The sequence below is a fragment of the Canis lupus genome, chromosome 3 (assembly GCF_048164855.1).
Source record: "Canis lupus baileyi chromosome 3, mCanLup2.hap1, whole genome shotgun sequence".
Lineage (NCBI taxonomy): Eukaryota > Metazoa > Chordata > Mammalia > Carnivora > Canidae > Canis > Canis lupus.
The window spans coordinates 42,854,434-42,879,707 of NC_132840.1; the positions used below are offsets into that span (position 1 = coordinate 42,854,434).

The window sequence follows — 25,274 nt, forward strand, 5'->3', positions numbered from 1 at the left end:
GAGGATCATATGGTTCTTGGTTTTTCTCTTGCTGATATGATGAATCACATTGATTGTTTTACGAGTGTTGAACCAGCCTTGTGTCCCGGGGATAAATCCTACTTGGTCATGGTGAATAATTTTCTTAATGTGCTGTTGGATCCTATTGGCTAGTATCTTGTTGAGAATTTTTGTATCCATGTTCATCAGGGATATTGGTCTGTAATTCTCCTTTTTGGTGGGGTCTTTGTCTGGTTTTGGAATTAAGGTGATGCTGGCCTCATAGAACGAATTTGGAAGTACTCCATCTCTTTCTATCTTTCCAAACAGCTTTAGTAGAATAGGTATGATTTCTTCTTTAAACGTTTGATAGAATTCCCCTGGGAAGCCATCTGGCCCTGGACTCTTGTGTCTTGGGAGGTTTTTGATGACTGCTTCAATTTCCTCCCTGGTTATTGGCCTGTTCAGGTTTTCTGTTTCTTCCTGTTCCAGTTTTGGTAGTTTGTGGCTTTCCAGGAATGCGTCCATTTCTTCTAGATTGCCTAATTTATTGGCGTATAGCTGTTCAGTTCAGCAAAATGACTACCTCTGTTGTTTTACACAGATTTTTTACACAAGATTTTAGCATGTGTTCTTTTGACAACAGTGCCAAATTTTTTTTTTTAATTTTTATTTATTTATGATAGTCACAGAGAGAGAGGCGCAGAGACACAGGCAGAGGGAGAAGCAGGCTCCATGCACTGGGAACCCGATGTGGGATTCGATCCCGGGTCTCCAGGATCGTGCCCTGGACCAAAGGCAGGCGCCAAACCGCTGCGCCACCCAGGGATCCCGACAGTGCCAAATTAGACAAACTATTTGAGTGATTATCATTTTTACTTTTTAAAACTAATTTTAATTTGAAGAAACTGTACTACCTTGAGCCAGTAACAGCTATAATGATCAATGAAATTCCTAAAGCAATAGTTTGATTTGCTAACAATTATAGCAGATAAACTAAGAACTTTATTTTTCATATTCAAACATAATAATGAGGTCATGTGATAAATAATCACATAATATTGCACATATTATGAAATATAATAATATAATAAACCTACATTATTATATATTATATATGTTATACAACATATTATATATGGGGTCATAATCACAGTATTATACAATATATTACAAAATATTATAGTATTATGTATATTGTTATAAAATGTGTAATATGATTTTGTATAAATCAGCATCCTGCTTCACATTATCCTATACATGCACAAATTTAAGAACAATATCAATTGCTTAATGTATTAGTTTTCTACAGCTGCTATAACAAAGAATATTGAATTGATTTAACCAACAGAAAGTTATTATCTCACAGTTCTAGAAGCTAGAAGTCCTAGATCAAGATGTTGGCAGGGTTGGTTCTTTCTGAAAACTGTGAGGAGGGTTTCTTTCTTCTTCTGGTGACTTGCCATAATTCCTTGGCTTGTTGATACATCATCTTGATTTCTGCCATGTTAGTTACATGGCATTCTCCCTTCATTGTGCACATTTCCAAATTTCCCCTTTTTCTAATGACATCAGTCATATTTTATTAGGACCCATCCCAATGACCTCATTTTAATTTAATTACCTCTGTAAAGGCCCTATTTCCAAATAAGGTCACATTTTGAGGTCCTGGGAATTAGGACTTCAACATACGAATTTTGAGGGAACACAGTTCAACTCATAACACTGAATATTGCAGAATATCTCAGCCATAAGAATATAATCTTATAAATATTATTATTTTTTAAAGATTTATTTACTTATTAGAGAGAGAGAGAAAGAGAATGGAGGAGGGGTAGAGGGAAAGGGAGAGAGAGAATCCAAAGCAGACTTCCCTCTGAGTGCAAAGCCTGACACAGGGCTTGATCCCGTGATCTATGAGATCATGACCTGAGCTGAAACCAAGAGTTGGATGGATGCTTAACCAGCTGAGCCACCCAGGCACCCCAATCTTGCAAACATTATTTTAATTTGTAAGAACTTTCAGAATATAAATAAATGCAAAGAAAAACAAGAAAATGGATGCTTGGCAATATTGGGAATGATACTTTGTTGTGCAAGAATATACTGAGGAAGAATTTGACAAATTGATTTGACAAATTGATTTCTTTTACTGAAGTGCCTTTGCCGCTGCAGTCTTTCCTGGGTTCTAAGCAGTGTCCATCTCCTCCACTGGCAGTTATATAACATGCAGATCTTCATAGTATAGAATCACACTTGCCTTCTATTCTAAGAACATAGGGCAAGAGGTGTAGGGAAGTGATCCCTGGGGCCAGATTAGTGTTTGTCACAAGAGTGGGTGTTCAAAGTTTTGGTTACACTATGCCAGCACCAAGTGCCAGTCTCAAGAGGCAAAGGACTCCATGGGTATATTAAACTGATTTTTGGTGTATTTTTTGTAAGTAGGTCCAGCTCAGGGGCCCTTCTTTTTTTTTTTTTTTTTTTAAATAACTGTTTTACTGGTATATAGTTCACATACCATAAAATTGACCATTTTAAGGTATAAAACCTAGTGTTTTTAGTATATTCACAGAGTTGTATAACCCTAACTGCTCTCTTATTTTAGAACATTCTCACCATCTCATAAAGAAACTCCTCTCATCCCCTGATAACCTTTAATCTACTTTATGTCTCTATGAATTTGCCTATTCTAGATATTTCATATAAATAGAGTCATATAGGGATCCCTGGGTGGCGCAGCGGTTTAGCGCCTGCCTTTGGCTCAGGGCTCGATTCTGGAGACCCGGGATCGAATCCCACGTCGGGCTCCAGTGCATGGAGCCTGCTTCTCCCTCTGCCTATGTCTCTGCATCTCTCTCTCTCTCTCTCTCTGTGTGACTATGGTAAATAAATAAAAATTAAAAAAAAATAAAGTTCATTAAAAAAATAAATAAATAAATAAATAAATAGAGTCATATACTATTTGTCCTTTTGTGTCTGGCCTCTCTCACTTAGCATTATGGTTTTGGGATTTATTCATCTTACAGCATGTATCAACACTTCATCCTTTTTTATGCCAAGTGAAGACATAAACTGACCATCACATTCTTTTTTTTTTTTTTAAGATTTTATTTATTTATCATGAGAGACACACACAGAGAAAGAGAGAGAGGCAGAGACACGGGCAGAGGGAAAAGCAGGTTCCCTACCAGGGGCCTGATGTGGGACTCCATCCTGGAACTCCGGGATCATGCCCTGAGCCAAAGGCAGACACTCAACTGCTGAGCCACCCAGGCATCCGTGATCATCACATTCTGTGACGTTGTCCTTTACCTTCTTTTTCACGATGCAGGGGGTGAGGGGTGAGGGGTTGCTGTTCTGGGGCCCATTGCATTTTCATATGAACTTTAGGGTCGGTTTGTTAATCTCTGCCTAAAAGCCAGCTAGGGCTTTGATAAGGATTGCAATGAATCTGTAGATTAATTTGGGGGATATTGCCATCTAAACATTAAATCTTCCAATCCATGAATTCAGGTTATCTTTCCATTTATTAAATTTCTTTCAATGATGTTTTATAGATTTCAATATTCAAGACTTTCTTCTTTTTTCTTCAATTTCTTTCTTCTTTCTTTCTTTCTCTCTTTCTCTCTCTCTCTCTCTCTTACTTTTTTAAGAGGGAGAGAGCTGAGGGAGGGGCAAAGGGAGAGAGAGAGAGAATCTTAAGCAGGCTTCATGCCCAGCACAGAGTCCAATACAGGGCTCAATCTCACAATGCTGAGATATGACCTGAACCAAAATCAGGAGTCAGATGCTTACCCAACCTAGCCACCTAGGTATCCCATCTGTTAAATTTATTTCTAATATTTTATTAGATTATTTTATTTTTATTTATTTTTTTATTTATTTTATTAGAATATTTATTTTGTGCTATTGAAAATTGAACCGGCTTTTTAAATTTCATTTTTAGATTGTTCATTGATACTCTATAGAGCTAAACTTGATTTTTGTGTATTGATCTTGTATTCTATACTGTAGCTGAGCTCATTTATTTGCTCTAATAGTTTTTTTGTAGATTTCTTATAATTTTCTCTCTATAAGATCGTGTCACCTGCAAATAGAAATTATTTTACTTTTTCCTTTTCATTCTGTATGATTTTTTTTTCCTTCCTAATTACTGTGACTAGAAACTTTAGTATAATGTTAAATAGAAGCAGCAAGAATGGACATTCTGGACTTTTTCCTTATTCTGAAAGGAAAACTTTTATGATGCTAGCTGTGGGTTTTTTTAAAAAATGTCTTTAGCAGATTGAGGAAGTTTTATTCTTATTGTGTGATTTTTTTTTTTTTGAGTTTCAAAAGAGTATTGGATTTTGTCAAATGCTGTTTCTCTATTGAGATGATCACATTTTAAAGACTTTTATTATATTAATGTAATCTACTACATTGATTTTTTTTTTAAACCAAGCTCACATGCCTAGAATAATTTCCATTTGGTAATAGTCTAATTGTTTTTTATGTGTTACTAGATTCAGTTTGCTAGTATTTTGTTGAAGAATTTTGTGTCTGTGTTTATAAAAGATTTTGGTTTGTACTTGTGAGTCTTGGTCTAGTTCTGATATCAGGATAATTCAGGTCTCTTAGAATGAGTTGGAAAGTATTCTCTTGTCTTCTATTTTGTTAAGAGTTTGTGAAGGATTTGTGTAGAATTCTCCAAAAGTTTGTGGTAGAACTTCCCAGTAAAGCCACTGGTCATGAACTTTTTTTGTGGGAAGTTTCAAAATTACTAATTTGACTTCTTTACTTGTAGGTCTATTCAGATTTTCTTTTTCTTCTTGAGTCAATTCTGGTAATTTGTGTCTTTCTAAGAATTTATCTATTTCATCTGGATTATCTAAGTCATTGGCATATAATCGTTCATAATTTCCCTTATTATTTCTTCAACTTCTTATAAAATCAGTAGTGATATCCCTTTTTTCATTTCTGATTTCAGTGATTTATGTCTCTTTCTTTCTTTCTTTCTTTCTTTCTTTCTTTCTTTCTTTCTTTCTTTCTCTGGTCAGATTACCTAGTGTAGCTAAAGGTTATTCGATTTTGTTGATCTTTTCAATAACTACCTTTTATTGAAAACTAGACGTGTGTGTGTGTGTATAGTTGACACACTATTACATTAGTTTCAGGTGTACAACGTAGTGATTCAAGAAGTTTATAGATTTTGCTATGCCCCAAGTGTAGCTACCATACTGTCACCTATATATAATGCTATTGTAATATCATTAACTGTATTCCTTATGCTGTGCCTTTTATTCCCATTATGTATTCATTCCATAACTGGAAGATGGTAGCTTCCACTTCCCTTCACCCATTTTACCTCTGTCCCCACCCTCTTCCCCTCTGGCAGGAATCAACAATCAGTTTGTTCTCTGCATTTATAGGTCTGATTCCGCTTTTTGTTTGTTGTTGTTGTTTTTAGATTCCATATATGAGTGAAATCATATGGTATTTGCCTTTCTCAGTCTGACTTATCCTATATAATATTATACTCTCTAGGTCCATCCATATTGTTACAAGATCTTAACCTTTTTATGGCTGTGTGATATTTCATATATGTATACCACTTCTTCCTTATCCATTTGTCTTTCAGTGGATGCTTAGATTGCTTGCACATCATGGCTATTGTAAATAATGCTGCAGTAAGCATAAGGGTGCATATATGTTTTAAAATTAGCGTTTTAATCTTCTTTCGGTAAATACCCAGTAGTGGAAGTACTATATCATATGGTAATTATATTTAAGTTTTTGAAGAGCCTCCACACTGTTTTCCACAGTGGCTGCACCAATTTGCATTCCCACCAACAGTGTATAAGGGTTCCTTTCCCTCCACATCCTTGCCAACATTTGTTATTTCTTGTCCTTTTGATGTTAACCATTTTAACAGGTGTGAGGTAATATCTCATTGTGATTTTGATTTGCATTTCTCTGATAATTAATGATATTAAGCATCTTTTCATGTGTCTATTGGTCATCTATATGTCTTCTTTGGAAAAATATCTTCTGCCCATTTTTTTAATTGGACAATTTGTGAGGGTATTTTGGTGTTGGGTTGTATAAGTTTTTTATATATTTTGGATATTTACCCCTTATCAGATTTTTTGCACATATCTTCTCCCACTCAGTAGGCTGTCTTTTTGTTCTGTTAACCATTCCTTCACTGTGCAAGAGCTTTTTGTTTTGATGTAGTCCCAACAGTTTACCTTTGCATTTGTTTCTCTTGCCTGAAGAGGCATGTCTAGAAAAACGTTACTATAGCGAATGTCAGAGAAATTACTTCCTATATTCTCTTCTAGAATTTTCATGGTTTCAGGTCTCATATTGGGGTCTTTAATCCATTCTGAGTTTATTTTGTGTATGGTGTTAAAAAAGTGATCCACTTTCATTCTATTACATATAGCTGTCCAGTTTTTCCAGCACCATTTATTGAAGAGACTGTCTTCCCCCATTGCATATTCTTGCCTCCTTTGTCATAGATGGATTGACGATATAAACATAAGTTTATTTTGGGGTTCTCTATTCTCTTCTCTTGATCTGTGTGTCTGTTTTTGTGCCATGCCGCACTGTTTTGATTACTACAACTTTGTGGCATATTTTGAAATCTGGAATTGTGATACCTCTAGCTTTGTTTTCCTTTACTAAGATTACTTTAACTTTTGGTGGTCTTTTGTGTGAAAATTGGACATTTAAATAATGTAATGTGGCAACACAAATTAGATTACCTCTCCTCTGATGTTGCTGTGTGTTGTTTGTTTAGTGACTATCCTAAAATAATTCTGTATATCTATTTTCCCTATCATATATGACTACTGAAGTCATTGCTTAGTTAGCTTACTGATCAGCTAAGACAAAAATCTCCTTAAACCACGGAGTCTCCTACTCTTTTCTGGGGGGGTGGGGTAGGAGAGGGGCTCTGGATGTGTTTCAGGGGATTCCTTCGGCATTCCCATAATTTTTAACACTGCCTTTGCTTCCATTTCATGCTCATGCAGAGTATTACCTAGCCAGAGGTGAGGATTAGGACTTTCTCAGGTCTTTCCTGGGCATGCACGTAGTCCCTCACATGAACACATCCTTCTATCTCTCCAGAAATATGTCAGAGATTTTCAAAGCCCCCTGTGAACATCTTGTTCCTTAAATCTTCCCTTTGAGCTTTTGAGCTTTCTGGCCAGGCTCTTGTTTTTCCCAGCTCGTATTGCTACCCCAGGCAACTATGAGTTTTTTTCAACAGATATCCTGAGGCTAGGGCTTTTCCCACTGAGAAGTTCTGAATCTAGTCAAATAAAGACAAGAGTTGTAAATAGGACTTTCCAGAATGCTGCTAGACAGGTCAAATGGAGCCAATTCTCTAGAGATGGGGATTTTGAGGCATTCCAATCCCCTCTGCCTCCTCCAGTGACTGCTAGGGCTGTTGGTTTTCACAGCTGCTGTGGTGGTAGAGCTGCTGGTTTTCAAGGTTACCACAGAACTCAGAAGGGGGAAATGAGAATAGAGCATGTTAAAAATCCACAGAACTCTGTTTTAACCAAATTTTCGCTTTTTTTCTTGAATAAATGCTCCTCAGAGTGTTGCAAGCCTTTGGCTAATTTCCAGAGTTCTGCAAATGTTGATTTTCACGATATTTTTGCTGGTGTTCTCATTGCATTAGTGGAAGAACAGATTTTTAGTAGTCCTTACTGTCCTTCCATATTTCTGGCTTCTCTCTCCTCTGTGTCTAAGGACAATACTAAGGGTGGATGCTGTCTTAGAAGTCCTTTGAGGCCCAAGGACATTGTTCCGTTTGACAGCCTCCCTTTGTTGAATTCCTTCCTCAAAACAAGGCAGTGTGCTGGGAATCTTTACAAACATCACCTCCTTGTTCCAAAACAGCTCTCCAGGGAAGGTGTTTTGATCCCCATATTATTAAGATGCTCCACAAACACTAAATGGCTTGGATTTCGTTCATATTTTAAGTTCTTCAGTTTTAGTATTGTGGGGTCATTAAATTGAGTGAAGGGAGCACCATATTATATGACTCATGATTGCTTTAGGTCTTCTCCTGGTGAATATCCAGATCTAATCCCACAAACACTAAGCATCAATTCAGTTCAACAAACATTTATTAATTACCTATAAAATGCCAGGCTCTCGTCCAACCTCTGTGGAAACTCCAAAGACTAAATTTCACCCTCAAACTACTTACCCAGTATCCTGGGGCCACAGAAATGGGCCTTCCATAGCCTCAGTAAGTGCTTTTAACCAGCCACCCACTCTTCTCCATCTCCCTACCACATCCTCCTCTAAGCCACCATCATATCTCATTTAAAATCCTGTAACAAACTAAATTTGTAGCACAAATTTATGTCCTTCCACCCTTGCTTCCTATAGGGTATTTCTTATCACAGAAACCAGAGTGAAAAAAAAAAAGAAAAAAAAAAAAAAAAAAAAGAAACCACAGTGAGCTTTGAAAAATACCTTCTGCCCTCCTAAGCCCTCTTCCCAGCTCTGGACTTTTCATTTGGTATAGATTCCCAATTCCTTGCCCTGGCCTGAAGGCTCCCTGCCTACCCCTGTGACTGTCCCTTGTTCTACTCCCACCTTGATCGTTCAACTTGAGTGCTCCTTGAATACTCCAGGCTTGTTCTTCAGGCCAGAGGATTTTTGTGCTAACAGTCCTTCCTGCCTGGAGGGCTTTGTTCTAAGACCTTTGCATGACTCAATCTCTCTTACTATTCACTTCTCACCTGAAATGTCATCTCCTGAGAAATAACCCTGAATCTACCTCAGCTCCCAGTCACTTTTATCATATAACCCTGTTTCATTTATATCATGGTAGTTATCACTATGATAGAGGCTGCTTTTAGGCAACAGGCTTGAACCATGGAAACTGAGTAAAGTAGAAGGGCCCACAGTGACCACCGGGCTGAATACAAACAGGCTGGCCCACCTCAAAATAGCCATAGGCCCTTAGCTGACTGATGGGCTACTCACACCGGGCACAGGTACCAAAAAAAAGGAAAATTCAATATATTCTCATACCTACCCACTTCCTTCCCTTAACTACAGCTCTCTAGCTCTGCCTCTGACAGGCAGTCTCTCCTTCACTGTCCTGCCTGCTGCTTCCTTGCAATGTATTCAATAAACTTCTATCTCCTTTGTTGTGCCTTGTGTGAATTCTTTTACCACTCATATGGTGCTCCTCCTCCTCCCCCCTCTTCTCTTCCCCCTTCCTTCTCCTCAGATTGAGGTTGCACCACAACTACCTAACATTGTCTTTTTTTTATTATTATTCATTTGTTTATGTTTTTGCAAAATAAGCTTCACAAGCTCAGGACCTCCTTTGCTTCATATCCCATTCTATACCTAGAACATAGCTACTAGCATTTAGTAAATTTTTACTAGGAAGAAATAATAAAAAAAAAAAAAAAGAAAGAAAGGGGGGAAGGAAGGAAAGAAAGAAAAGGAAAGAGAAGGGGAGGGAAAGAAAGGAAGGAAGGAAGGAAGGAAGGAAGGAAGGAAGGAAGGAAGGAAGGAAGGAAGGAAGGAAGGAAGGAAGGAAGGGCAAACATCTAATCGTCCTCTTCTATGAGATGGTGATGACAGGATCTATCTCATAGTATTGTCATTAGCAGTAATGAGACAATGACTATAGAGTATATGACACTTAGAATTCACTTAATTATTCCTCAAGTGAATGATATTTATTGACTGACTGACTCTACTATCTCATATAGCTGTGACCATATGAAAAATCAAGCATGGGGCCTAGTATATAAAGTTTAATACATTTAAGTTGTGTTTCTTTTTTTTTCTTTCATCATTTGTGAGATCCTGCAAAATCAGTCTGTAAAAGCATGGTAAAAAAGGTATCTGTCTCATAGAGTTGTTGTGAAGATTAAATAAAATAATGAGATGATACATGTAAAGTAGTAGCTAGCACTGTTCCTGGCAAATATTAGGAGCTTAATAATCTTGACTGGCATCATCATCCTCATTGTTGATAGTTTTTTTTTTTTTAATTGAAGTGTAATTGACTCATCATGGCTATTTGAACCAAGAGGCTATATATACCTTCTTTCTAGCCAAAGTCCTTCTAGACAACATTCCCTGCTGTGAACCCCAACAAGAGACCTCGAAGACTTTATTTCCTTTTCTCTTGTTGATCTTTGGCTAAGGTCCCTTTCTGCAGACAGACAAAGTGACCTACTTTTGATGAATTCTTTCCTTCTTTCATCTACTTCCAAGTCTCAGCCACAGTGAAGAAATGTAGCTGGGTGCTGGCTCAGCCCAGGAAGTGATAATGTAATTTTCAACTCAAGATAAACTCAAGGATAACTTTCAACACAGCGACTCAGGCAGTCCAGGGGTGGAGGTGCCTTGTGGAGGGGAAACCAGGAAGGCATTCAGCAGTTGGCCCAGGACACAGGGGGCCATTGCTCCAGTGAAGTAGCTGACCTCTGTCTCTTCGTCAAACTGCCTGAGACTCAGTGCTCTGCAGAGAAGGGCAGATGGAGGGAATGTGGAAAGATTAGATAAGAAGGATTTCCCAATCCCAGTAGGGAATAGATGGAAAAGCACAGGAGGTTGAGAAGCCAAACTCTCATATCCCAGTCCACCTCCATCACTCAACAATTCCCACCGTATGAATGGGGTGTGGAAAGCTTCCAATTAAAACGATACTTGTGAATATTGGCAAAGCTTATCTTTGTGTGCAGGGCACATTTAAAAAGAAAAGAGGGAAGATAAGGTCTTGCTTTCTAGGAACATGCATTCTGAAAGCTTGTCCACCAGGCCATGAGCTGCTCAGTCTACATGATAGATATGAAGGTATCTCCATACCTCATACAGCACCTAGCATGCAAGATATGCTCTATAAATGTGTGTTAAATTGTACATTGAGAGTCTGTGTCCTGAAATCCTTTCTCCACATATGACAAGGTTTTATTCATTTAATCAACACATTTTTATCAAGTGCCTTCTGTGTTCCAGGACTCTGATTCTTAAAAGCTTTTTTTCAAGTCATACAAGTGAGTGCCAAGCAGCAAAACCAATCTAAAAGTCCTCATTCTACATCATTTACACTTTCCCTTCCTGTGTTTATGAGTTTTAATATCAGCTCCTGCTGTAAGTTACAGAGCAAGTACTTTTCAAGAAATGGAGAAAACCCCCACCTCAACTCTGGCTGTGGGTGAACAGAAAGCCCCAAAGGAATCAGAGTCTGGTTCATTTCTCTTAGAAAGCTTGGAGTGTACTTCAATGAGTAATGAACCTATTTTCACAAATCACACACGTAAACCAGTTGTTCTTATTTTTCATCAGCCTCCAGGGCCTGCCAGTCAGAATCAAATTATAATGTGTATGTAGGTAACCTGGGGATATTGTTAAAATGCAGATTCTAAAGGTATAAGTCTGGGGTGAGGCCTGACATTCTGCATCTTTAAAACTTTCCCAGCAGGTGCTGGTGCTGTTGGTCCACATAGGGTAAGAAATAAGGGTCCAGAGAAAAGGTACCTATCTGAGTTCTAGTCCTTTCTGTGTCATTCACTAGCTAGTAACCCTGGACATAACTGCTTACCTTTTGGGGGCCTCAGTTTTTTTCTTTGCAAACTGCAGAGCTTGCATTCAATGTCATCTAAGAATGTTTCTAACTTTAAACTTGATGACTCATTGACATTCAATTTACTAGTGCCTTCTTAATAGTAAGACCTCTTCGAGTTCTGAATTTCATACAATTTACCCTTGGGTTCTCTTTCTCTGCCCTGAGGTGTCAATAGTTCTCTTTTATCTGGCTGTGCTTGCATGCTACCCATTTTAAGCACGACATTGTATAGTTAGATCCATCAGTGAGAATGATTTTACAGAAAATTCCCATGCAAGAACTCACCTCACCACCACCAAATTATGAACTGGTGTGACATCGGGCCCTCCTGGGTAAAAGTAGCTCTCTGTGGGCTAGGTACCTCTGTTTGGAGCTAAGCAGTGGGATCACAGCAGGAGGCATTGTGATGTGATGGTGGAGACAGCCCTCTGATGTCTTCACATGGGTGTTTTGAAAGCACTCATCAGATAATCCTGATGCCTGACTGACAGACCCTGAAGGCTGATGGGAAAATAAGGACACTGGTGTGCATGTATGACTTGAATACAGGTTCATTACTGATTTGTATACCCATAAAGCTTTCTAAGAGAAACAAACAGATCTTATAACAAACACAGTGAAATGTTATGAATATTCTTGACTGTGCTCAAAGGTTGGTGATTCTACTCAAAAGATCAGCAACAAATAGAAGGCACAGCTATGCCTAGATTGGAAGGATAAAAAGAACAGGTGGTTTGACCAGAGCCCAAGGGTAGGGGTCATCTTTGGAGGTTGGGATGATGGTAAACCCATTCTGTGGGCACTGGAGCATGAGAAGCCATTCCTACTGATCACCCTAGGCAGAAAGAAGGTGAGGGGAAACAACTTGGTTTCTCCCTTCCTCTCCACTTCCAAAATACTGCCAGTGCCTTCCAATAGGGGAACTCTACAAGAAGCTACTTGAGGCCGGAAGTCTGAGAATTGAGCTTGTACAAGTCACCTGCCTTGTGGATCCTGAGCAGGGAGAGGGCAAGGAATGAATCTGAGTGCAAACAGGCCTAGCAACAGTGTCAATACCCCACACTGATTCCCATGCCATTGGAAAGTATGCAGGCTAGGAGGAAACCGTAAATTAAAAATAGTATATTCAGTGTTGCTGTTCCTGCCTAGTCTCAGGTGGAACCATCCAGTGGACAATTTGGGTTTTAGAACTGGGACCTAGGACAGAAGTCAGGACTAAAAGGGTGGACATGATGGTCATCTTGCCTAAGTGAATGGGCACAGCTTTGAAGAGGGTGAAATTCCCAAGAGAAGTTATAAAAAGGGTAAAATTCCCAAGAGAAGTTACAAAAAGGTACAAGAATATGATCTCTTACATTCATATAACTATTTATAGTTTTCAGAACTTTTTTTTAATGTTTTTTGATCTTATAGCATACAATAGTTTTGGTAAGGTAGCCTGGTGTTTTAGTTTCCTGTCTAGAAAAATGGAAAAGTTGATAAATTATCATCCCTGTGCTCTTTCTTATCACAAGTTCTTTTTAATTGTGTAGAGGGGTGCTCTGAGTCTAGACCTCAATATTAATGAACTCCTGGGGCTTAAAAACAAGGACAGAAAACTTGCAGAAATCTGCTTCTTGAGACTTTAAAGATAGAATTTATTAAATGGTTAACACTAAATGCTGTTGTGTGCCAGATATCTTTGTAAAACCTTGTATAAGGATGAGCTCATTGAATCCTTCGAGGTAGACGCTATTAATTTCCCATTGTACAGATTAAGTAAGTCACTTAGTTTGGGCTGCAGTAACAGTACCGTAGACTGCATGGCTACTGTTTTCTTTATTTCTTATTGTTCTGGAGGCTGGAAGTTTGGGATCTGGGTGCATTCCTGTGAGAGCCCTTTTCCAGGTTGTAAACCATCTTCTTGCTCTATGCTTACATGGTCAAGTAAGGAAGCTCTCTGGCTCCCTTTTATAAGGGCATTAATCCCATTTCTGAAGGCTCCACCCTCATGACCTAATTACCTCTCAAAGGCCCCACCTCCTAATACTATCACGTTGGGGGTTAGTTCTCAACATAAATGCCGGCGGGGGGGGGGGGGGGGTGTTGTGTGTGCCATAAATTGTGGGACCACAAATATTCAGTCAATGCACTCACTTAAGGAGACTCAGCTAGCAAAGGATGAAGCCTCAATCTGAGCCCAGGCAGGTAGACTCCAGGGCTCAAGCTTTAGCCAGTCTGATTTGTTGCCTCCTCTCTTGAGAAGGCAATCAATTGATGAACTCTTACATGAGTTACACATGAGTGATACTTTGTGTTTGATTGCTAAAAGGACTCACAGCATTCAAACAGTTTATCCTTATGGGGCAGTTTTATTACTGGTTAGGGATACAGCACAGCAACAGCAAGAGACCAGTATGCCAATACAAAGAATCCAGAGACCTCAGATGCAAGCATTTTCCCCCTGATAAGTGGGTTGCACTGGACACCCTTTGTCTGCAGGTCTTGAACCTCTACTGGCATGCATGTGAAGCATCTGGGTACCAAGAAGTCTAGTCAGGTCCTAGTGGAGGTCTCATAATGAGCTGGTCAGTCACATAGGCACATTCCACCTAATGTGACAGGACTCCACTGAAACCAGGTGTAAATTATAGATCCAATTAGGGCTACCAAATAATGCTTCAAGCTGATACATTCAGACTTAACCAACTCATGCAACATCATTTATCTTTAGTAAATACATTCCATAGTGATTGCCAATAGCTGGTGGCTCTGCAGATTAGTCTGGGGTCAATGTAGGTCAGCTGAGATTAACCCATGCTATTCAACCCTCTTGCCCTTGCTTAGTGTGTAAGTCAGGAACCTACTCCTAGAACTTGGACAGTGAAGTAACCCAAATGCAAATACTTGCCATTGGGATGGGAAGTATTCTATAAATAATGGAAAAGGTATCATGGCTCTGTCATTAAAAACATCTCTTACTTTAGCAGATGGTCTAGTATTTTTGTAGCTGACATCCAGTGTCCGTGCCCTCTGCTAATTATTCTAAGACTAGGCTGGGTAGATGTTCTATGTGCTTCCATGGAACCCTAACTTTTTCTAAAGGCTATTAGAATAGAATATGGTGGGTGCTGTGATATTTATCTGGGTCTCTAGAACAGCGTTGCCTATTAGAAACAATGCAAGTCATATAAGTAATTATAAACTTATTAGTAGTCAACAGCCATTGCAGTACATTGAGCTACATAGAGGCAGTGCCGGGGCAAGTGAGAACCAGACAGGCACTGGGCGACTCTTTGCCTCGCTGAGGAAAATAATTAAACATGGGCAAAAGAGATCCTAAGAAGCCAAGAGGCAAAATGTCATCATATGCATTCTTTGTGCAAACTTGCCAAGAGGAGCACAAGAAGAAGCCCCCAGATGCTTCAGTCAACTTCTCAGAGTTTTCTAAGAAGTCCTCAGAAAGGTGAAAGACCATGTCTGCTAAAGAGAAAGGAAAATTTGAAGATGTGGCTAAGGCGGACAAGGCCCGTTATGAAAGAAAAATGAAAACTTACATTCCCCCCTAAAGTGGAAACAAAAAAGAAGGTCAGGATCCCAATGCACCCGAGAGGCCTCCCTCAGCCTTTTTCTTGTTTGGTTCTGAGTATCGCCCAAAAATCAAAGGAGAATATCCCAGCCTATCCATTGGTGATGTTGCAAAGAAATTGGGAGAGATGTGGAATAACACTGCTGCAGATGACAAGCAGCCTTATGAAAAGAAGGCTGCTAAGCTGAAGGAAAAATATGAAAAGGATATTGCTGCATACCGAGTGAAAGGAAAGCCTGATGTGGCAAAAAAGGGAGTTATTAAGGCTGAAAAAATCAAGAAAAAGAAGGAAGAGGTGGAAGACGAAGAAGATGAGGAGGATGAGGAGAAGGAAGAAGATGAAGAAGGTGAAGAAGAAGATGATGATGATGAATAAGTTGGTTCTAGCGTAGTGTTTTTTTTTCTTGTCTGTAAAGCATTTAACCCCCCTGTACACAACTCACTCCTTTTAAAGAAAAAAATTGAAATGTAAGGCTGTGTAAGATTTGTTTTTAAACAGTACAGTGTCTTTTTTTGTATAGTTACTACACTACCAAATGTCTTTAGATAGCCCTGTCCTGGTGGTATTTTCAATAGCCACTAACCTTGCCTGGTACAGTATGGGGGTTGTAAATTGGCATGAAAATTTAAAGCAGGTTCTTGTTGGTGCACAGCACAAATTAGTTATATATGAGGATGGTAGTTTTTCATCTTCTGTTGTCTCTGATGCAGCTTCTACGAAATAATTGTTGTTCTGTTAACTGAATACCACTCTGTAATTGCAAAAAAAAAAAAAAAAAGGTGCAGCTGTTTTGTTGACATTCTGAATACTTCTAAGTACAATTTTTTATTAAAAAAAAGACTTATTCGTAGTCACATTAAAGAAAAGAAACGAGTTAAAAGAAACAAGTGAAATTAATTTAATTTTATTTTTTTTAAAGATTTTATTTATTTATTCACGAGCGACAGAGAGAGAGAGAGAGAGAGAGGCAGAGACACAGGCAGAGGGGAGAAGAAGGCTCCATGCAGGGAGCCCGACATGGGACTCCATCCCGGGTCTCCAGGATCAGGCCCTGGGCTGAAGGCAGCACTAAACCGCTGAGCCACCCGGGCTTCCCTGAAACTAATTTTAATGCCTATTTTTTTACTTGACTACATCTAAAATATTATAATTTCAACATGAAGTCAGTATAAAGTATAAAAGATATTGATAGATTCTTTTTATTGAAGTCTTCAAAATTTAGTATGTCTGTTGTATTTACAGCACATCCTAATTTGGATAATAAATTTTCATTTGAAATACTTGATCTATACTTATGCTTTATAAAATGAACAATTAAAAACAAATTTCCATTCCCAAATTGTTCCAAATTACTCAGTTTTCCAATAACCAAATTGACCAAGAAATTATTTTTCTTTGATATTATTCACATCCATATTCCAAAACCAGTTCATCTTTCTCAGAAGAATTGATTTGACTTTGCAAAAAACATGTTTTTAAACTATGTTTACCCACATTATGTAAATTTACTAAATCTTTTATCAACTCAATATTCACATTAACTCAGCTGTATATTGCATAAATTCAAAAACAGCACTAAATTTATCAATACCAACAAAGCCTTCTTCAATTTTTTTTCTGCAGGTTTTGCAATTTACAACACTCTGCCAGTTACAATTAAAATCTCTTGCATACTTATTCATGCTAAGTGTGTAAAAGCTATGATTCTTGGTTTGTATTATGAAAAGTCTCAGTTACAACTTACATTCTCATACCTGTCTAGTTAGGTTACAATAAGCTTTTCCTTTTCTTGGAGCTGCAACTTTAGCTTATTTATATCCAGTGTGGTATTGGTGAGAAAACGTAAATCATATTGCCATTTTTTGTCTTTGATTATTGAGAATTTGGCAAGCGTCCTTTCAGTTTCAAAGAAAATCTTGAATTGGAGTTAACAGCAAAGTAAATCATTGCAAAACTCTTCACCAATTCAATCAACAAGTACTGGCAAAGAGCACAAGATCATTAAATTCATTGCCTTTGATTCCTTTCAACATTTCTATAAACTGGCAATGATTCCATTTGCATGCATATATGAAAGTTTTAACAACTGTATCCAAGATGCTCTTCAGAGTCTGCTTCAGAAAACTGAGCATAAGATATTTTCAGTATATGTCATACAGTAGAAAAAAGCAATGAAGAAACCAGCAGTCTCATTTTAAGATTCCACTAAATCTAGATTTTTGACCTAACAGCTATAGTACCATCATGACAGAAACTAATTTTTTTATATCTGACTGAAATTCTTTGACAGCTATAAGAGATTTTTTTTTTAAGATTTTTTGTTTATTTATTAGAGACAGAGAGAGAGAGAGGCAGAGACACAGGCAGAGGGAGAAGCGGGCTCCATGCAGGGAGCGCAACGCGGGACTCGATCCCAGGCCTCCAGGACCATGGCCTGGGCTGAAGGTGGCGCTAAACCGCTAAGCCACCAGGGCTGCCCCTGTAAGAGATTTTTAAAAACTACTTTAGGAGTTCAGGGTTTTTTAAAAGATTTTATTTATTTATTTGAGAAGGACAGAGAGAAAAGTAGGGAGGAGGGGCAGAGAGAGAGAGAGAGAGAGAGAGAGAGAGAGAGAACCAGACTCCTTGCCAAACAGGGAGCCCGATGCAGGGCTCAATCCCAGGACCCCAGGATCATGACCTGAGCTGAAAGCAGACCTTTAATTGACTGAGCCACCCAGGTGCCCTTTGGAGTTCAATTTTATAGGCTGCAAATTGGCTTTTTTGTGTGTCAGTTTGGAAGCCATTTAAGTAAAATGTACCTAAAATATTAATTGGCCAGTTTCTCTTTTATCTCTTGGCTCATCTAACTCAAAAGGAAAGTACCTGCAAGTTTTTAAATTATGAGTCAATTGATCTTTGATTTTATTAGAAAGGTTTTACATTCTATAGGCTATCCATAGGTAATTTTTTTTTTTTTTTTGCCATCTCTCCCTCTAAAAGTGGCTTTATACATGCCAAAGTTACAAGCTCAGATTCTGTTAAATTTGTGTAAAAGAAAGTTTTGTTAGGACATTTAATTCTGATTTTAGATAGCTAATTTCATTGATTCTTTTTGCCTGTTAAAAGGGACCTTTTTTAAAATCAAAATCGCTATATAGTATTTACTGAAAATGCCTCCTTATGTTATCTATCTTATTATCTTTATTTTTTTTTAACACACACAAACAACTTCTTTGGCTCTGCCCAATTGACATTCATTGTGAATTTTGTGGTCTATCTTATTCCAGATTCTTCTTCCCATTACTGTTCTGGTCATAGTGCTGTCCTCCAAATCTCCACTCAGTTCTGCATCAATAGTATGCTTTCATTTTATTTATTTATTTTTAATTTATTTATTTATTCACGAGAGACACAGAGAGAGAGAGGCAGAGACACAGGCAGAGGGAGAAGCAGGCTCCATGCAGGAAGCCTGACGCGGGACTCTATCCCCAGACTCTAGGATCACACCCTGGGCCGAAAGCGGGCACTAAACCACTGAGCCAACCAGGCGTCCCTAAAAGAATAAAATCTTATGTGATGCAGCAGTGAAATTAAAATGAAGTCCTACCAAAACAAGAAAGTTGTGTGTAACAAACTTATTCCACATTGCTTCAGTTTTTAACTTAAATTAATTAAAACTAAATAAAATTCATATTTCATTTTCTCAATAACACTAGCCGCATTTCAGCTGTTCACTAGTCATACCTGTTTTGTGGCTCCGATAGAGGACAGTACAACTCCAGAATCTGGAGGGATCACCAAGTGGCAGCAGCAATCTTGTGCATCTTCTTCACTCTTTGTCCCCAGTGCATTACAAAGCACAGTAGGAGCTGAAATACAGTTTGTTCGATTAAAATGAAAATTAAAATCATGGGCTTAGAACAGTAACTGGCACTTAGTAGGCCTTTGTTGAAGTACCGATTGAATGAATGATGTGCCATTTGCTCATTCATTTATCAGTGACCTGGTCTTCAGGCAGCCATGGCCTCTTGGTGAGCCCACTCCCCCCTGGTGACCACTTTCCCTGGCAAAAGGCAGTGCGTATCCAACTATGGCTTTATTCTAAGCCGTCCTGAAAAGCTCAATGCCCCTAGGGTTGCTCAGGCGATTTAATTGAATTCAGAAAAAAAAAAAAAATCATGAAGTTGGGATTTCTAACCCTAGAAAAGCACTCTGTGGTGAGAGCACAGGGAGACTTGATGTTTGGAGGCAAAAGGAGAAGCTTTCTGTTAAACTGGGGAAATGGGGGTGATCCCTGGATGGCTCAGTGGTTTAGTGCCACCTTCAGCCCAGGGTGTGATCCTGGAGTCCTGGGATTGAGTCCCACCTCAGGCTCCCTGCATGGAGCCTGCTTCTCCCTCTGCCTGTGTCTCTGCCTATTTCTCTCTTTCTCTCTCTCTCTCTCTCTCTCTCTCTCGAATAAATAAATAAAATCTTAAAGAAAAAATGAATGAATAAATAAACAAACAAACAAACTGGGGAAATGGGTGAGTGAGGTCCTGGCTTTGGGACTGGAAGGAGCTGTTAGGCATCTTCCAGCCAACAGCTCCACCCCAATCCCCACCACCTCCTTCCTCACTTCTGTTCCAGAGAGACTCTCCATGGCAAAAACACTACAGAACTCAATCTTCTCCAGAATAGTATTTGTTTGAATCATTTTTCTGTTTAGAGCTAAAAATAGAAATTCAAAAAAACAGGAGCAGCTGGATGGGATTTCAAAGCTGCATTCGGCAGGCTACGTTTCCTCTTGGATTAAAAATATATATATGCGTGAGTGTTTGGGGGAATCGCCCTGATTAAAGAGAAAGGGTAAATTGCAAAGAGAAACACCACCACATTGCAAAGTGAAATGTTATTCTTTTAGATTAGGGTTAATTTTGCAACAGTCCACCATGCCAGCAGATCCTGCAGGCAGATCCTGCAGAGGGTCAGGGTGCTGAGAGGAGGCAGCACTGTTCCCATGTCTGCAGCCAGCACAGCAGAGGGGCCAGGGCACCGGGGCTTTGAGAAGGTTGCCTGCCTTGGCCTCCAAATGGCTATGGATACCTGCCTGTCCTGGGGATCTCTGCCTTTTCTTGTCACTGCTATTACTGTGGTAAAATATACATACATGTGAAATGTACCATTTAACCTGTTTTAAAGTATACATTTCAGTGGCACGTGGTCATTCACAATGTTGTGGGACTGGCACCACAATCTGGTTGCCAAACACTTTCGTCATTCCAAAAGGAAACCCTGGACCCAGGAAGCAGTCACTCCTTATCTCTCCCTGCCCCTGCCCCTGGCAACCACTAATCTGTTCTCTGTCTCAATGGATTTGCCTCTTCTGGACATTTCATAGAAATGGAATCATGCACAAAGGAGTCTTTTGTGTTTGGTTTCTCTCACTTAGCGTAATGCTTTCAAGGTTCATCCATGTTGTAGTATGCATCTTTCTTGTGTTTTGATGACCTTGAGTTACTTTCTGGAATAGTAACAAGAGGCCTGGCATAGGAGCTGTGCAAACCTGGGTTTGAATCCTGGCCCTGCCTTTGAGCTTCAGTTTCTTGAGCTACACAATGAGAATAACCTAAAATGTCTACTTCAGAAGTCCTCGGGAAGGTTCATTTGCTTATATTGAACTATTTATTTGCTAATTCAATAAATATGAATTGAGCAACCACTAAGTACCAGGCCAAGGCTTCAAAAATATATCGGTGAATGATACCAGGCATGTTCTTTGTCCTCGTGGAACCTGGTTCTAGTAATAGAAGTAGGCAATAAACACAGAAACAGATAAATAGGAAGAAGATTGGGTGAGGTGTAATTGTCTGGGTGTAGGAAAGGAGTTGCTTTAACAGCTTGATGAGCAAAGATCTCCCTCCCAAGAAGCTGACATTTGAGCCAACATCTGTGGAATGGAATGAGACAGTCTTGTTAAGAGCTGGGTGAAGACTGTTTTAGGTAAGAGAACAGCAAGAGTAAAAAACCTGAAGTCCAAAAGACTTTGACACAATTGTGGAATGGAAAGGAGGCCAATGTGGCTGAAGATGGGTGAGTGAGAGCTGGGGGGTGTGACATGAGGTTGGAGAGGTAAGCAAAAGCCAAATGCTGCAGTGCCTTGTGGACTTCGTTCTAAGAGCAATGGAAGCCATGGGAGCGTTTTAGCTGAAGGAGCGAGATGTTCTAACTTACATTCAGAAGAGCACTCTGGCAGCTGTCTGGAGGATGGAGCAGGTATGGAGGCTGCCAGACTAGTAGAAGGATGCTGTTGTAAAGTCCAGACACAGAAAATGGGTGGTTTGGTGACTTGGGCTAGAGTGGGTTAAGAGAGTTATAAGGAAGTAAGAAGTGGATGCCTAGGTGGCTCAGTGCTTAAGCATCTGCCTCTGATTCAGGTCGTGATCACAGGGTCCTGGGATCAAGTCCTGCATCAGGCTCCCCACAGGGAGCCTTCTTCTCCCTCTGCCTATGTCTGTCTCTGCTTCTCTCTGTCTCTCATGAATGAATAAATAAAAATCTTAAAAAAAAAAAAAGAAGTGAGAAGTTCTGAAATGGACAGGAGAGGAGGCTGGTATGAAGAATATCTTAAATAGGGGATCCCTGGATGGCTCAGTGGTTTGGCACCTGCCTTTGGCCCAGGGCATGATCCTGGAGTCCCAGGATCGAGTCCCACATTGGGCTTCCTGCATGGAGCCTGCTTCTCCTCTGTCTGTGTCTCTGCCTCTCTCTCTCTCTCTCTGTGTCTCTCATGAGTAAATAAATAAAATCTTTTTAAAAAATGAATATCTTAAATAAATAAAAGTAAACAGAATAAATGAAATCAAATGAGAAAATGACTCAGAGAGCCTGGGACAGAGCTACACACCCCCATGCACACACTCACAAACCTCTGAGGCTTTTTGAGGAAGCATATTATGGGTTCCATCTTCATCTGGACTTCTCTGTCATCAGGGATGAGTGGGAACTACACAGAGAGAGACATGATATGTCTCTGAGTCTCATGGGATAAAGAGAGAATAAATCTACCACTTTCTAGTCAACTAGAATGCTTGGCCTTGGCCTTCAACAGGCAATGGAGAAGTAGAATTCTGTGGGATGAGGTAATTGGCCATATTCTAAGAGAAGAGGGGATAGCCAATAAGGAAGGTGTTTTCCCCCTTTTTATTATTTTTAAAATATTTTATTTATTTATTTTAGGGAGGGGTTAGGGAGAGGGAGAGAATCTGAAGCAGACTCCACACTGAGCATGGAGCCTGAGGGCTGGTGACTCGATACCATGAACCAAGATCATGACTTGAGCCAAAACCAAGAGTCAGATGCTCAACTAACCGAGCCACCCAGGCACCCCTGTTCTTTCCTTTTTTTAGCTAGCAGAGCCTACCTGAAAGGAATTTCCTTCTTCTAATCTCTTGACACATTTGTACTTCGTGTCCTCCATCCCTGGTGCAAAGAGGGCACTTGATTACTATCCAAACCTTCAATGAGTGAGTACCAGAATATACTATTGCTGCCTGGTTTAGAGCAGAGAAACTTCTGGGGCTGCAGAAGAACCAGTGAGGTTTTCTCTTCTGTAAAAATGTGGGTAATCATAGCATCCACTCAAAGGATTGTGAAGATTAGGTGTGATAATGTGTGTAATTCACTTAGCACACGGTGCCTGGCACATAACAAGCCCTCAATGGAAGTTTGCTATTATTCCTCTTATTAGGGGTCTGCTTTCTGTGGCTTCTTCTTCCAGAGTTATTGTACATAAATGGCCTGTAGAGACTCCTTTGGGAACCCTAGATTAAGAGGAGAATATGGGCCAATGTCCAAGAAAGCAGGGCCCTGGTGCAGGAGCCTGAATAAGCCCTCCCAGTTCTCACTGTCATGAGGGACTTGAAAGTGGAATTAATAAAGTGCCTTAGGTTTACCGCCAGTTCCTTTATGGCCTGACTTCCTGTGTACCGGGGACTAGATGAGACATAAGGGATTGCAAATGCAATTGGAAAGTGGGATATTGTTAGCTGAGGCCAATATAAATATGTTTGTGGGGGAGGACAGAACAAAGGCCTAAAGGCCTGATGTTGACAGAAACCATGTTATTGTTCAATAAATGACTTCATCCTAGTAAAAAATGATAGTTCCCCCCAGGCCTGCCAGGGAATGGGAGAGATATGTTATCTGTACCTACACAGGCCAGCAACCTGGGGAGGGGGACAGCCTGCACGTGACCCTGACTCGGTCGCCGGTACCCTCCTGGTGTGTCTGAGGGAGGGGCTCAGCAAATGGTGTCCACCCTGGAGTCAGAAGTCTGGATCCCAGCTCTTCCAGGCACCAGCTGCTGCAGACACCTCAGCTGGGAGCCTCGGCTCTCCCTCATGCACACTCAGAAAACAACTGGACCCCTCTGCACCCTGCCAGAGTAGTTGTGAGGAATAAACACCATAAATAATATAACAAGGTTTGAAGGAAACACTCCGTTAAAGAGACTTTTTTTTTTTTTGCACTCACATGACCTGCTTGTGTGTGCCCTCTCCCACCAACATGGGAAGCAGTGTGGTTCCTGGAGCTCCCCTCGCCCCCCCAATCCTCCCCTCTCTGCCCCCCCCTTACTTCCATTAGCTTACCTCCTTGATGTAAATATTTTATTTCTTTAGGCCCTTTGCAAGGTGTTAGTTGGCTAAGAGAGTGGAAAGACCAGGGAAACCTCTTAGAAAATATTGTCCACTTGGGGTCCTTATTCTCACCCAGCTCATCAGAAGCACCAGCAACTTGTCTGTCTGCCCCTTCCCCTCCACGTGACCCTTCATTTTACCCATCACCTCCATCATGGATGGAAATGTGAATCTTTGGTGGCACAGACGGAGCCTCCACGAACACCCAGTGGAAATCCCTAAGTAGTAGGTTGAGGCGCTTCTTTAGTTTTAAGAGCACTGGACCCAATGAGGCTTCCCAGTCTGCCACTAGCCACCTTCCATTTCCTTCCCCCGAAAGTTTCCACTGGAAATTCCCCAGCTTTGGTCTGAGTGCTTGGCTCTGTAATCTTGGAGACATTCAGCATACACCCCACAATTAAGACTTTGCAACTCCACGCAGTGTTTCTTAAGAGAAAGTTAGATGCAATTAGATCATTTGAAGATGGATTAGCCTGCCGTCTGCACAATATTAAGAAAAATCACATTGGCAATTGACAGGGCCTCTTTGAAGAGCTCTGAAGGAAAGCCACTAATGAGCTCTACGCTGGGTTGCCCCCCTGTTCCCAAAGGGTTAACACAATTTGTGGGAAAGGAAAAAAATCCCCTGTGGTATTAAAATGCTGTGTCAGAGATTTGTAAGCTCTCCTTTGTAGCTCTGCCCCCAGGCCTGGCTCACTTCAGTTGAGATCAGGTTAATAAGAGCTCTGTTGCTGCCTGGCAGTTCCTAATGGGGTTACAGTCTGGTGCCTGACCAGTGAAGAACACTTAGTAGTAGTGGTATTAAATAAATGCCAAGGAATCTGATTCAATAAAGTCAGGGACATCTGTTGTTCTTGCCCGCCCAGGATCTATTCATCCTTCTTTTGACAAGAGCAGCTTGCTTTTCCTCTGGGGGAGAACTGCCTCTTCTCCCCTCTCGGTCTGGGTAAGGCTGGCCCAACACACTTTAGGATGACCCTACGACCAACCCAGCTCCACTGGTGTATTTGAGAATCCAATCATGGCCCAAGCCACAGGACCTGTCAATTACATGAGCCTATAAACACCGATTCCCCCTACCCCCCCACCCCTGCTTTCTTGTTGTTTTTAGCTTCTCCCAGGTAGAGTTAGGTTTCCTGTCATTTGCAACTAAGAATCCTGATTATTTCAAATGTGAGAGGAACTTGTGCTATACTAGACACTCTGAAAAGAAACATATATTAAATTGCCTTCACTCTTAGAAACCAATAACCTTAGAGTATCAAGTCTTAGAGACGTTAACTAAAGGATTAAATAAATGATACAGTGTATAATTAAATGACATAGAGAATATGTTCTGTGGGAAGCCAGGAGAGGGAGAAATTGATGTGAGTGGGTAGGCTTCCTGGCAGAGGTTGGACTTAAACTGGGTGGTAAAGGATGGAGAGGTGTAGTGATACTGAGGGAATGCAGTGCTCTGCA

General features: G+C 40.1%; 1 protein-coding gene and 1 pseudogene across 6 annotated transcripts in view; both read left to right on the forward strand.

Moving 5' to 3' along the window:
- The window catches only part of ROR1 (receptor tyrosine kinase like orphan receptor 1), a 475,484-nt gene that overhangs the window by 344,660 nt on the left and 105,550 nt on the right, over positions 1–25,274 (forward strand). The window lies entirely within an intron of this gene.
- LOC140630432 (high mobility group protein B1 pseudogene) lies at positions 13,835–19,316 on the forward strand (annotated as a pseudogene).